Raw genomic sequence first — 11,409 nt, 5'->3', positions numbered from 1 at the left:
AAGTGTAAATAATATAAAAATAGTGTTCCCTAAGAACACAGAGTTAAAACCAGATTAAAGTGAAAAATGTAAAATACTAAAAGTTTATTTTGATAATAGGAATATTTTCTACTTTTTGTTATATATGTGTATGTGTTGTGGGATGAGCATTATAGTTCTATAAAATGACAATACATCTGCTTTTATGTGTGTGTGTGTGTGTGTATGTGTGTGTGTTTCATTAAAATGAGTGGTTATTTTTTTTCAAGTGATTTTATTTTATTTATTTTTTATTTTTGATGCTTTTATTGAAAAGGTACATTTAAAAAATACACATTTTACCATTTACAGATTGCAGATATAGATACTCTAAAAGAATTCACTATTTTATTGTTTTATGATACTTTTGCCCCTGATATCACAAATATTCTAGTCTTGTTGATACCAACTTCGAAAGGGGGGCATGGGAGCATGACCTGCAACATATTCAGTGAACACAAAGACAAATTGTTCAATTATAAATTTTATATCTTCTGTACATTATTGCATTAGGGAGCCACAAAATTATGAAGCATCATTACAAATGAAAACAGGTTAAAAATGAAGATAATTACGTAGAAATACATGGATTCATTTTCTTCTTGCAGAATGCACAGGAGGTGCCAAAATGTGCAATTTAGGAAGCTCTTTTTGTGTTTGTATATATTTGCTTAGCAACTCAAACCAGTGAGGAAGCTACAAAATAAGTTAGACAAAAATAGCAAACAGGTAGTAATTATAGCTATGTTATATGGCTTTCTATTTTGTTTAAATATCTCCAAATAAAATATGAAATAAAGAAAATACATTATCTTTTGTTCTCTTAACGAGAAATTCAAAGCTATTTTGCTTCCTAACATTTACACAGCAACTAAAGATGTTGAATTCAGACAAGAGATACAATCTAGTACTACACAGGATACAACAGTACTTGGGTCTAAAACAGTACACAGTCCCTGTCGACAAGAGTACACCAAAAAGAAAACGTGATCCGTTGGTAAGATGGTATTCACAAGTAAGCACTTGTGTTCTATTTTTCTTCCACACTAGAATATGCCTGGTTGGATTCCAGAGCTATTTACAGACATCTGAGGAAGATCCTAGTTTTCAAGTCTGTCAGGAAAATATTCCATATTGTTCTAAGACAGATTATACCCATGGGAAAACAGAGACTGGTTTTCTTTTTCTTTACTTTCTGACTGTACATTTTCAAGAACCCAGATTTCTCAGATACACCAATTAAATGGGGTCGAGTTGGGGAGGGAAGAGGGAACCTGTGCTGCTCACATTCCAAAATGATTTGATCAGTCCATAAAAGCACTCTTGAATCTAGTGATTTGTTTTTCACTGAAGCTGGGGTTTCAGGTGGTAGGCTGCATTTTGTGGGTAGGTGGGATACTTACTGTAACACAAAATGCTCAAGTTGCTGAAATCCTTTTGGCTTGGCTTCTCGACTTTCCTATTGGCCTGGCTGGTCTTGGGACTTGCAGATGTCAGTATGGGGCAAACAGGATGGAGGCCGGAGTGGCACAAATGGGCCTGTACCCTGGCCTCAGGAGAGCTGGAGGGATGGCTGGAGCCGGGAAGAGCTAGGCAGATGGCCAGGATGGCAGTGACAGTGCAGAGGACACAGCCGCTGCTGCTGCCAGGGGTGAAGACAGGAAGGCTGGGGCCAAAGGTTTCATCATATCTTTCTGGAATGCAAGTTTTGCTGTTAAAATGCTTGGGCTCCGCTGGAGTTTGTTGTAAGGGCTGTATTTCGGCTTCAGTGGCTTCCCTGCAACTGGTCTTTATGCCTCTGGCTAGAAATGTGCTGTTTGAGTTGAATTTCCGAGTTAACATGAACATCACAGATTTCACAATGAAATGTCTTGTTCTGTAGTCCTGACCCCTTATTGCCATTCTGCATCTTTAATCTTGATCCAGGTCTAGGATAGGACTTAATTGGACCAGCTCCATTACGAGCCTCAACCATGGTCTTGTGTTTAGATCCTGTGTTGTGTGCCTCTAGCTGTGACAGGGAGTTCACAGCCACATTGCATAGTGAACAATAAAGCAATTTTTTGGATTTCTCTTCTTCGGATTCAGCAACAGACCCTGGTGCTCCATTTGTGCTTTTGGCTGTCCCAGGTGGCAGGGCAGTTGTGCCAGATTTGAGGAGAAATGAGCCACTTTCAGAGCATGATGGCTGACTGAAACTATTGGCTTTCAGCTTTCCTTTATCTTCTGATTTGTCAGAACTGTTGCCTGTGATTGGAGTGATGGAGCAGCTGGGATTAGCCTTTGCGCTGTCCTTGGAAGAAACCATTTTGGGTTTATTTTTCGTTGCCTCTAGTGCTTTGACCTTCTTGGCATGTTTACTTCCTTTGTAGTGGGCCTCGGCCTGGCTATCTGAGTTAAAGCGAAGCTGACAGACATTACAAGAAATAACTTGTTTCTTCTTTGGGGGAATGGATACTCCAAATGTGTGGTTAATGACTGCTTTTTGCACAGGATCCATTGTGTTAAAATTTGGAAAGAGCCCAACAGCCGAACTACCGTCCACTGGAAAAGACATAAATGGTTTGATATCCAGTGAAGGCTGCATCATCAGAGTAGGAGTGCGCACAAGAGCAGGAAGGGTAATAGTATGGCATGTACTGCCTGTGCTGGTGTTGGGGCTGGGGCTGGCCAGCAGTGTCCCCAAGCTCTGAGCTGGAAGCGGGGGCTGCCCATCGCTCAGCTGCTTCACTCGTTTGCGATGGGATTTGCCGTTGTAATGGACCTGGGCCTGGGCTGCAGAGTTCAGCTGGATGTTGCACACCTCACAGAAGGAGAACAGAATTTTCTTTTTCTCTTTACTTAACTGGTCCTCAGGCCTGTCGGTCTTAATGCCCCTTTCTTCAAAGCCCCGTAGAAAAGCTACCATATTCATAATTCCATCTTCAAGATGGTACTTCATACATTGGGTTGTGTTCTAAAACCCCTTTTTTAAGTCGGTTGATGGGAAATTGTGCATATTTTTTTTTTATAGATTTAGAAAAACAAATTGCTTTTAGGTTTCCAGATCAGCCCATAAACATCAATTTAATCTTCGATGAACTTGAACCGTAGACCATCTCGGCGCGCCGGCCGCAGGCGCGTAGGGCAGTGGCTCCTCCAGCCTGGAATTTGTTGCTCGCGCTCTGGCGGTTGCCTGGGTCCCGCCAGGGCTGCACTGAAGCTCCGCGCAGACGCTCTCCCGCGATCTGCTGCACCCCCGGACGGTGGTAGATACCAGAAGGCAGGGGCCAGGTTATGTAGGACCTTGAGAATTGTGTTGAGGAGTTGGTCTTTATCTAAGGTAACCAGCTGAAGAGTTTTTAGTAAGGTGTCAAATTTTAATATATGTCATTTGATTTTGTGTGTAGAAAACAGCAAATCCAGAGCTACTCTATGAGATAAACAGTATTATTGTTCTTATTTTGCAGAAACAGAAACTGAGGCAAAAACAAACAAACAAACAAGTGACTTACCAGTGTTATACAAGTTGTGACATAGCTGGATTCCTACCCAGGCTGAGCCTACCATCCACAGCTGTATTTTTACTTCTTCACCTATGATGGGAGTTTTATCCTGATAAAATCATCTTAAATTGAAAACATCATAAGTCAGAAATGTATGAATATACCTAACCTACCGAACATCCTAGCTTAGCAACAGGGTACACTGTAGAGACATGGTTGTGTTTCCTCTTAGTAGCATGAGGCTCAACTGAAGCTGACCAGGAGCAGCAGTTCACAGCCACTACCCAACATGGAGAGAGACTATCCTATGGCTATTCCTCACCTGGGAAAAGACTAAAATGCAAAATTTGAAGTATGGTGCTTACTGAATGTGTAGCACTCTTGCTTGTACCATCATAAAGTCAAAAAAGTTTAAGATGAAACATTGTTAAGTCAAGAATCATCTGTACTGCAAATGAGCATGGTGAACTGGAGTAGGGTAGTAACAGTAATAATAAAGACACATGGAAGGATTTGGTAAGATATTGAGACTTGTGCCCACTTCGGCGGCATATACACTAAAATTGGAGTTACACAGAGAAGATTAGCACAGCCCAAGTGTAAGAATGACATGTGAATTTGTGAAGCATTCCATGTTTTTAAAAAATTTATTGAGATCTGGTGATGTATTAAGCATAGTGAGTGAGAAGGCCGGAATTGTAAGTGATGATATGCTTATGTCTTAAGCAAAATGAGAATTTAGCTGTTGAGGGGGAGATCATGGTCACAGAAGCAGGTTTTAGGTAAGGAGATGAAGAGTTCAATCTCAAATTAACCAAGTTTGAGGAGTTTCTGAGACAACTAACAGGTTATTTAAGATGTAAATGTGGCTGGGTATGGTGGCACATACATGTAATCCCAGCAGCTCAGGAGGGTGAGGCAGTAGGATCACGAGTTCAAAGTCAGCAAGTTCAAATTAGCAAGGTACTAAATAACTGAGCAAGACCCTGTATCTAAATAAAATATAAAAATGGCTGAGGATATGGCTCAGTGGTAAAGCAACCCAGGGTTCAATGTCTGTTACAAAAAAAAAAAAAAGACGGCAAAAAAGTAAATCTTAAGGGCTCCTGATAACCTTTAAAAAGAATGTTACCTTTTGTCCTCTTGCATGCCATATTTCATACCATTCCTTCCTTTTTACTACCATCTGTGATTGTTTTATTCCATCTCCTGCCAGAATGTAAGCCTATTATGATAGATTTTTTGTTTGACCACTAGATTCCCAACATCTGTCATACATAAATTGTCCAATGAATGAATAAAAGACAGCCTTGGAGAATCATATCACAAAATTTTTTGATAAAGGTGAATTCAAGTTCTCCTTATTCATGTGTCCAGTGTGAATGAAAGCACTGTCATAAGGCAATCCATTTGAGGAGCGGGTGGCTTACTAGGGATTGAACCTAGAGGCCCTTAACCACTGGGCCAGCACTTTTTATTTTGAGATAGTGTCTTACTGAGTTACTTAGAGTATCACTAAGTTGCTGAGTTGACTTTGAACTCACAATCCTCCTGCCTCAGCTTCCAGCGCCACTGGGATTACAGGTGTGAGCCACCACACCCAGCTCCATTTTTATTTTACAGCTTAGGAAACTTTTTTTAATATTTATTTTTTAGTTATAGGTGGACACAATGTCTTCATTTTACTTTATGTGGTGCTGAGGATCGAACCCAGAGCCTCACACATGCCAGGCAAGCTCTCTACCTCTGAGCCAGAACCCCAGCCCCAGGAAACTCATTTTTAAGTAATTTGGAAAACACTTATGTGACATACTGACCTGTTTATGCAGGTGGGATATCCTGGACCTCCTACCTAAAAATTAATGATCACATGGTTCTTTTCAAACCTGAGTTCCTCTAAATCACTTGGCTTAAATGAACATCAGTTTGTCATTGTCCTTGACACTCTCTACCCTTCTCCACCTCCTATGTATACACACTGGGGTTCACAGTATTCAAAACAGTACTATCAAAAATTTAGTATTCACTAAAAACAGGCCAAACTCCATTAACTTTTCTACTTGCTGCTCAACTAAAATGCCATTAAAAAATATAACACTTTGTTATATCAAAATATTTGGCAATGTAAAAGTTCTCCTTTATATTATTTTCTTGGAGTTTGGAAAAGAGTGACCCAGTTTTATTTTCAAATCTGTTTATTCAAAAAAAATTACATTCTAAAGATTCAACAATCTATCAAAATTCAAGTCTGTTTTTTTTGTCCCTGGTAGGACTAGAAAATGGTCATATTTTTATAACCCTTTTAGGAAATCTACCCTAAAAAAATAATATACGAAGTTTGACTTTTCAAAAGTCAAATGCAACATTACTTATTGAAATGTAAAAATTGGAAACAAAGTGTCCATGTACAGGATATTGATAATGGCACATCCAACATTAAGTAGCCAGCCATCAAAATGTCATTGCTAAATCCCTCTTATATTTTCAGAGTAGTAGTATGGGGGAAATGCTTATAAAATAAATAGAGGAAAGCAAGATACACCATCCACTACGTAGGATGATTGCAACTATGGAAATAAATAAAGTCAAATATTAACATTTGTTCTGGTTGGTGGGTTCTGGAAATTTTTCCAGAATTTTGCTGAATGTAAACTTAATGATTGAAATAAATTAATTCATAACAAGATATAAAATTGACTTTCCTTTTTCCTCTGAGTCTCTTTATATGCTCATTGGACAAGCCCTTGCTGGGCTTAGTAGCACTATCCTATAATCCCAGCAACTCCAGAGGCTGAAGCAAGTATATCCCAAGTTCAAGGTCGCCTCAGCAACCTCAGCAAAAATACTCAGCAACTTAACAAGACCCTGACTCAAAATTAAAAATAAAAAGGTCTGACAATACAGCTCAGTGGTAAAAACCCCTGGATTCAATCCCCAGTACCAACCAAACAATCAACCAACCAACCAACCAACAAAAAGATTAAAGCCCTTTTTTTCACAAACAAAACAAAAGCCATTTTTCTCTCTAATTTGAAATAAATTGAAATGAAGAAAGAGGTAAAGAAAATAATCAAAAACAAAAGAAAAAGAAAGGAAGAAAGTATCAATAATGGAAATTAGAATACTCGAAGAAGTCCATTTAAATTTCTATGGATTCTTTGACTAGAATTGACAGTAGTGGGGTAGGGAAAAAGACATTATAGGTATGAGAACATACTGAGGTAGAAAGCCATGAGTTCCAATGACAGAGACAGAGAATTGTGGATATCAGACAAAGGGTGTAAACAAATTCCTCTTTGGGAAAAGAATAGAGTAAATGGGAAAGAAAGAGTAGTTGTAACTTGTCACTGGTAGACATGATTATCACATGCTTGCTTAGGATAATTTTTATAAAAACCTGGGATAGTTATGATTGATATATAAAATTCTTACTTAAGTAAAATTCTGTGAGCTGTATAAGAAAGAACTAGAGATGAACTTATAATGATTAAATCAGGTTTTTAAAATAACCCATCTGATGGAAAGTATTAAGGAAAGAAATTTATTTATAGCTATACTTTAGCCATTTCTTACACAAACATAAAAATTCCAATTAAGAATGAAGAAAATGTGTAGCTGGGTATGGTGGCATAGGTTGGTAATCCCACTGACTCGGGAGGCTGAGGCAGGAGGACTGCAAGTTCAAGGTCAGCCTCAGAAATTTAGTGACACACTGTCTCAAAATAAAAAAAAATTTAAAAAAATTCTTTAAAGAGGTGGGGGTGCTGTTCAGTGGTTAAACATCCCTGACTTCAATCCCTGATACCCACCCCCCCAAATGTGAGGAATAGTAATGCATATAATTAAAAAGTTATTTCATAAATTAAATGTTTTGGAAATTGGCTAATTATATCCATCATTCAGTACTGTTTGAACGGAAGACATAATGAATATAAAGTGTCTAACACAAGTCTGGCATTCAACAGAAATGGCAGCTTTTATCTTATTTATTTTTATGTGGTGCTGAGGATTGAACTCAGGGCCTCATGCTTGCTAGGCAAGTGCTCTACCACTGAGCTATAGCCCCAGCCAAGAAATGGCAGCTTTTATTGATAGTTAATGATCTGCAATATTTTTTTTGCAACTTCATTTAATTATTTATTTTATGTGGCTGAGGATCAAACCCAGTGCCTCACATGTGCTAGGAAAGCTCTCTACCACTAAGTCACATCCCAAGCCCCATGATCTGAAATACTTTATAATTTCTGTGCCTGAATGAAATATTTGATGTTTTATGCTGTCATACTGTAACAACAATTTTACACACATGTAAAGACTATTTATCAAACTTAATATTATTATTATTTGCCAATATTAAAGGATTATCCAAAGATTCACTCTTGATAAAAATAAGCAGATAACTATGAAGACAGATGTACTTTTTAGATACGTAAAAGATCAAAGAGAAAATACCTAGTAAATTTTCCACTCATTTTGTAGATGTGGTCCTGTATTTTATCCCTGTGACTAGTAGAATCTATTCAGAACAGGAACACCTGACTTCAGAGCTTATTTTCCTCTAGATAAATTGAGAAGCCAAGCCTATAATATTGATTAATGAGAACTTGGAAAGCAAACAGAAGATACTTTATTGCTTATGCTATTTAAACTACTTAGATCATGCTTCAGAATTCACTGGCTATAATGCTGCTTCTTTTAGCTATATGACACTGGATGTTTATAATCTAAATAGATATGATTTTTTGGGTTGTAAAAATCTCATGGGCTGGGAAAATATTAATAAATACAAAGCATCAAAAAGAATTTCCTTTGATAGTTGATTGTAGATAATTAGAATTTAAGTTATCAATTGCTTAACAATATTTAGAGAAAGAATAAAGATGTACTAACAGAGAGAGAGAGAAAGAAAAGAAGAGAGGCAGGGAGGAGGGGAAGAGAGTCATTACTAAGATATGATGCAGTCTACCCTGAAAAGGGTAATGATGGGAAAAGTTTGAGAGGTACCAAGAACAGCAAAAAATAGCCAAGGCAGAAATGAATATATAAATAGATGACTGAAAAGGAGATATGTGTACACATGCATGTGTGCAAAAAATAAAAATGAGACTAGAAAACAGTCTTGCAGTGCCTTAAAAAGTTAAATATAAAGTTACTATTTGAGTCAGCACTTCCACTCCTAGGGATATACTCAAAAGATTAAAACATGTATCCAGCTGGGCATGGTAGAGTGCACCTGTAATCCTAGTGACTCAGGAGGCTGAGGCAGGAGGATAGAAATTTCAAGACCAACCTCAGCAATTTAGTGAGGCCCTCAGGACTTAGTGAGATGCTGCTTCAAAATAAAACATATAAAAGGCTGGGGATATGGCTAAGTAGTTAAGCACCACTGGGTTCAATCTCCAGTACCCAAAACAACAACAACAAAAAATATGTATACATAAATATACAAATACACACACACACACACAATAACTGGTACATAATTATTCAGAACATCATATTCATAACAGGCAAAAAGTGAAAGTAACTAAATGTCCTTCAACTCATAAAATATATCAGTTGATGATAAAATGTGGCATATATACAATGGAATATTATTCAGCCATAAAAAGGAATGGATTACTGATTCACATTACAACATGGATGAGCCTTGAAATATTTTGCACAGATAAAAATCCAGTCACAAAAGACCACATATTATATGATTTAATTTATATGAAATACCACTGTAGCAAATTTATAGAGACAGAAAGTAGATTAGCAGTTGCCTAAGGCTGATGGGAAATGGAAAATTGTGAGATGACAGGTAAAAAATATGGAGTTTTTTTTGGGAGTAATTAAAATGTTTAAAATTTACTATAGTGAGAGTTGTACTACCCTGTGATTATAATAAAACAACTGAATTGTACACATTAAATAGAGAAATTTTATAATATGTGAAGTCATTTTGCAGCCTTGGACAGCTTTATTCAGATTACAAATGTTTTTTATTATACCAAGACTTTTAAAAGGTAGAATAAGTAGCTGGCTTTTTAAAAAATTAAAATCTAAGGCTAAACACAGTGCAGGTGTAGCTCAGTGGTAGAATGCTTGTCTAGTGAGCTTAAGGCCCTGTTCAATGTCAGTACCACACACACACATACACACACACACACACACACACACACACACAGGCAAATGAATCTTATTAATGAATAGAACATTCATTAGGAGGGTACCATCAAATAAATGAATAAATATATTAATTTGACAGCAACATTTTTAGACTTACCTTTATATTGAGTGATATGATTCCAAAGGGGTAAATTTTCTTTTTCCTTTCTTTTGGTACTACAGATTGAACCCAGGGGCACTTAACCACTGAGCACATCCCCAGCCCTTTTTATATTTTTTATTTTGAAGCATAGTCTCACTAAGTTGCTGAGGCTTCTTTGAATTTGCAATTCTCCTGTCTCAGCCTCCGGAGCGACTGCATGAATTTTCAATTCTTGAATTTGTTTTATCCTTGATTTTTTAAAGTTTGTTTTTCATTGCATTATAGTTGTACATAAAAGGAGAGTTCATTCTGACATATTCATAAAAGAAGTAACATAGTTTTCTCCATTTCAATCCTAATACTCCTTACCTCTTCCCTTTCCTTTGCTTTCTCTCTGGTTCCCTTCCTCTTTTCTATTGGTCTTCCTTCTATGGACTTATTTTTCACTTGATGCATTATAGTTACATATAAATTGGAATGCACTGTGATATATTCATAAATGTTCCTAGAATAATTTGGTTAACTACATTCCCCAGTTCTTCCCCTTCCCCTTGCCTCTTTCCTCCCCAATATGTCCCCCTACCTACAAAGCACACTTCTACTCTTCCAATGTCCCTTCTATTTTTCTGAAAAAAAATGATGGTTAGATGTCATAGAAGAAAGTGGCAATGTCTTAATCTAATGCCTACTGTCTGGCCCAATGGCTCTTCCATCCTTGTCAAGGGAGTTATAACCTTTTATCCTGTCATTCAACACTATCACTCAATTGCTTTTTAAAAAATTTTTGGTTGTAGATGGACACAATATCTTTATTTATGTATTTATTTATTTTTATGTGGTGCTGAGAATTGAAGCCTCACATGCACTAGGCAAGTGCTCTATTACTGAGCCGTAACCCCAGCCATCAACTTTTTTTTTAATTATCTCATTTGCAAATACTCTTTCTCTTAAAAATTTTTCACAGGATACTGGAAAGGTAGTAGAGGTTTTTAAAAATCTATTGCTTTAGCACGTACAAGGCCTACAAAGCCCTGAACAGAGGAAAAGAGGGAAAGAAAAGGAGAAGAAAGAAAAAATGGAGAGAAAAGAAAGGAAGTCCATTGCAATAACTCCCTTCTAAAAATCTATAGTCTAGAACTATGATAGCAGAAGAGAAAAATGCACAGATGAATGTAAAAGACAAATTCATTTGATCTGATGATTAATGATTCACAGATTATGGGGAGAAAGAAAAAGAAGCAATTACTAATATATTGCATGGAAGGAGTGTCAAAATTGGGAAAGTTAGAGACAACTGTTTTAGAGAAATTGATAAATTTAGTTGAAATTAGTAATAAATTAATATATAGGTTATTTTGGTAGAAAATTTATCACTGACAGTATGGCATGTTAGAAAAATCAATATAATTTTATGTGTATTTTTATTTTACTACTATGAACTCCATAAAGATGAGTTCTAAATCTTATTCATTGTGTAATCCCAGCACTGATCTTACTGCCTTTAATAGTTAAAATAATTTTCAGTTGAGTCAACTCAAGATCAATTCTTGAACACATATGCTCATTTAAAATTAAATGTAACATGAAGACAGGCAGAGAAGAGAATCTTGAAAATTGTAAAGAGCACAATGTTTGATCATAAGATACTAT

At 36.7% G+C, this 11,409-nt stretch overlaps 3 non-coding genes and 1 pseudogene across 3 annotated transcripts; 1 reads left to right on the top strand and 3 right to left on the bottom strand.

Annotated features, from left to right (window-relative positions):
- Positions 1 to 599: 599 nt before the first annotated feature.
- On the bottom strand, positions 600 to 2,974 carry LOC144373636 (zinc finger protein 385B pseudogene; annotated as a pseudogene).
- Positions 2,975 to 4,036: 1,062 nt separating this feature from the next.
- Positions 4,037 to 4,143, top strand: LOC144373645 (U6 spliceosomal RNA). Its single transcript, XR_013433241.1, has one exon. It is a non-coding gene; the product is annotated as a U6 spliceosomal RNA (small nuclear RNA).
- Positions 4,144 to 7,497: 3,354 nt separating this feature from the next.
- On the bottom strand, positions 7,498 to 7,570 carry Trnaa-agc (transfer RNA alanine (anticodon AGC)). Its single transcript has one exon. It is a non-coding gene; the product is annotated as a tRNA-Ala (tRNA).
- Positions 7,571 to 10,390: 2,820 nt separating this feature from the next.
- Positions 10,391 to 10,515, bottom strand: LOC144373646 (U6atac minor spliceosomal RNA). Its single transcript, XR_013433242.1, has one exon. It is a non-coding gene; the product is annotated as a U6atac minor spliceosomal RNA (small nuclear RNA).
- Positions 10,516 to 11,409: the final 894 nt, after the last annotated feature.

This window comes from Ictidomys tridecemlineatus, unplaced genomic scaffold, assembly GCF_052094955.1.
Source record: "Ictidomys tridecemlineatus isolate mIctTri1 unplaced genomic scaffold, mIctTri1.hap1 Scaffold_45, whole genome shotgun sequence".
In the NCBI taxonomy this organism is placed as follows: domain Eukaryota; kingdom Metazoa; phylum Chordata; class Mammalia; order Rodentia; family Sciuridae; genus Ictidomys; species Ictidomys tridecemlineatus.
The sequence above is the reverse complement of the archived record's forward strand: the minus strand, read 5'-3'. Positions and strand labels throughout refer to the sequence as shown.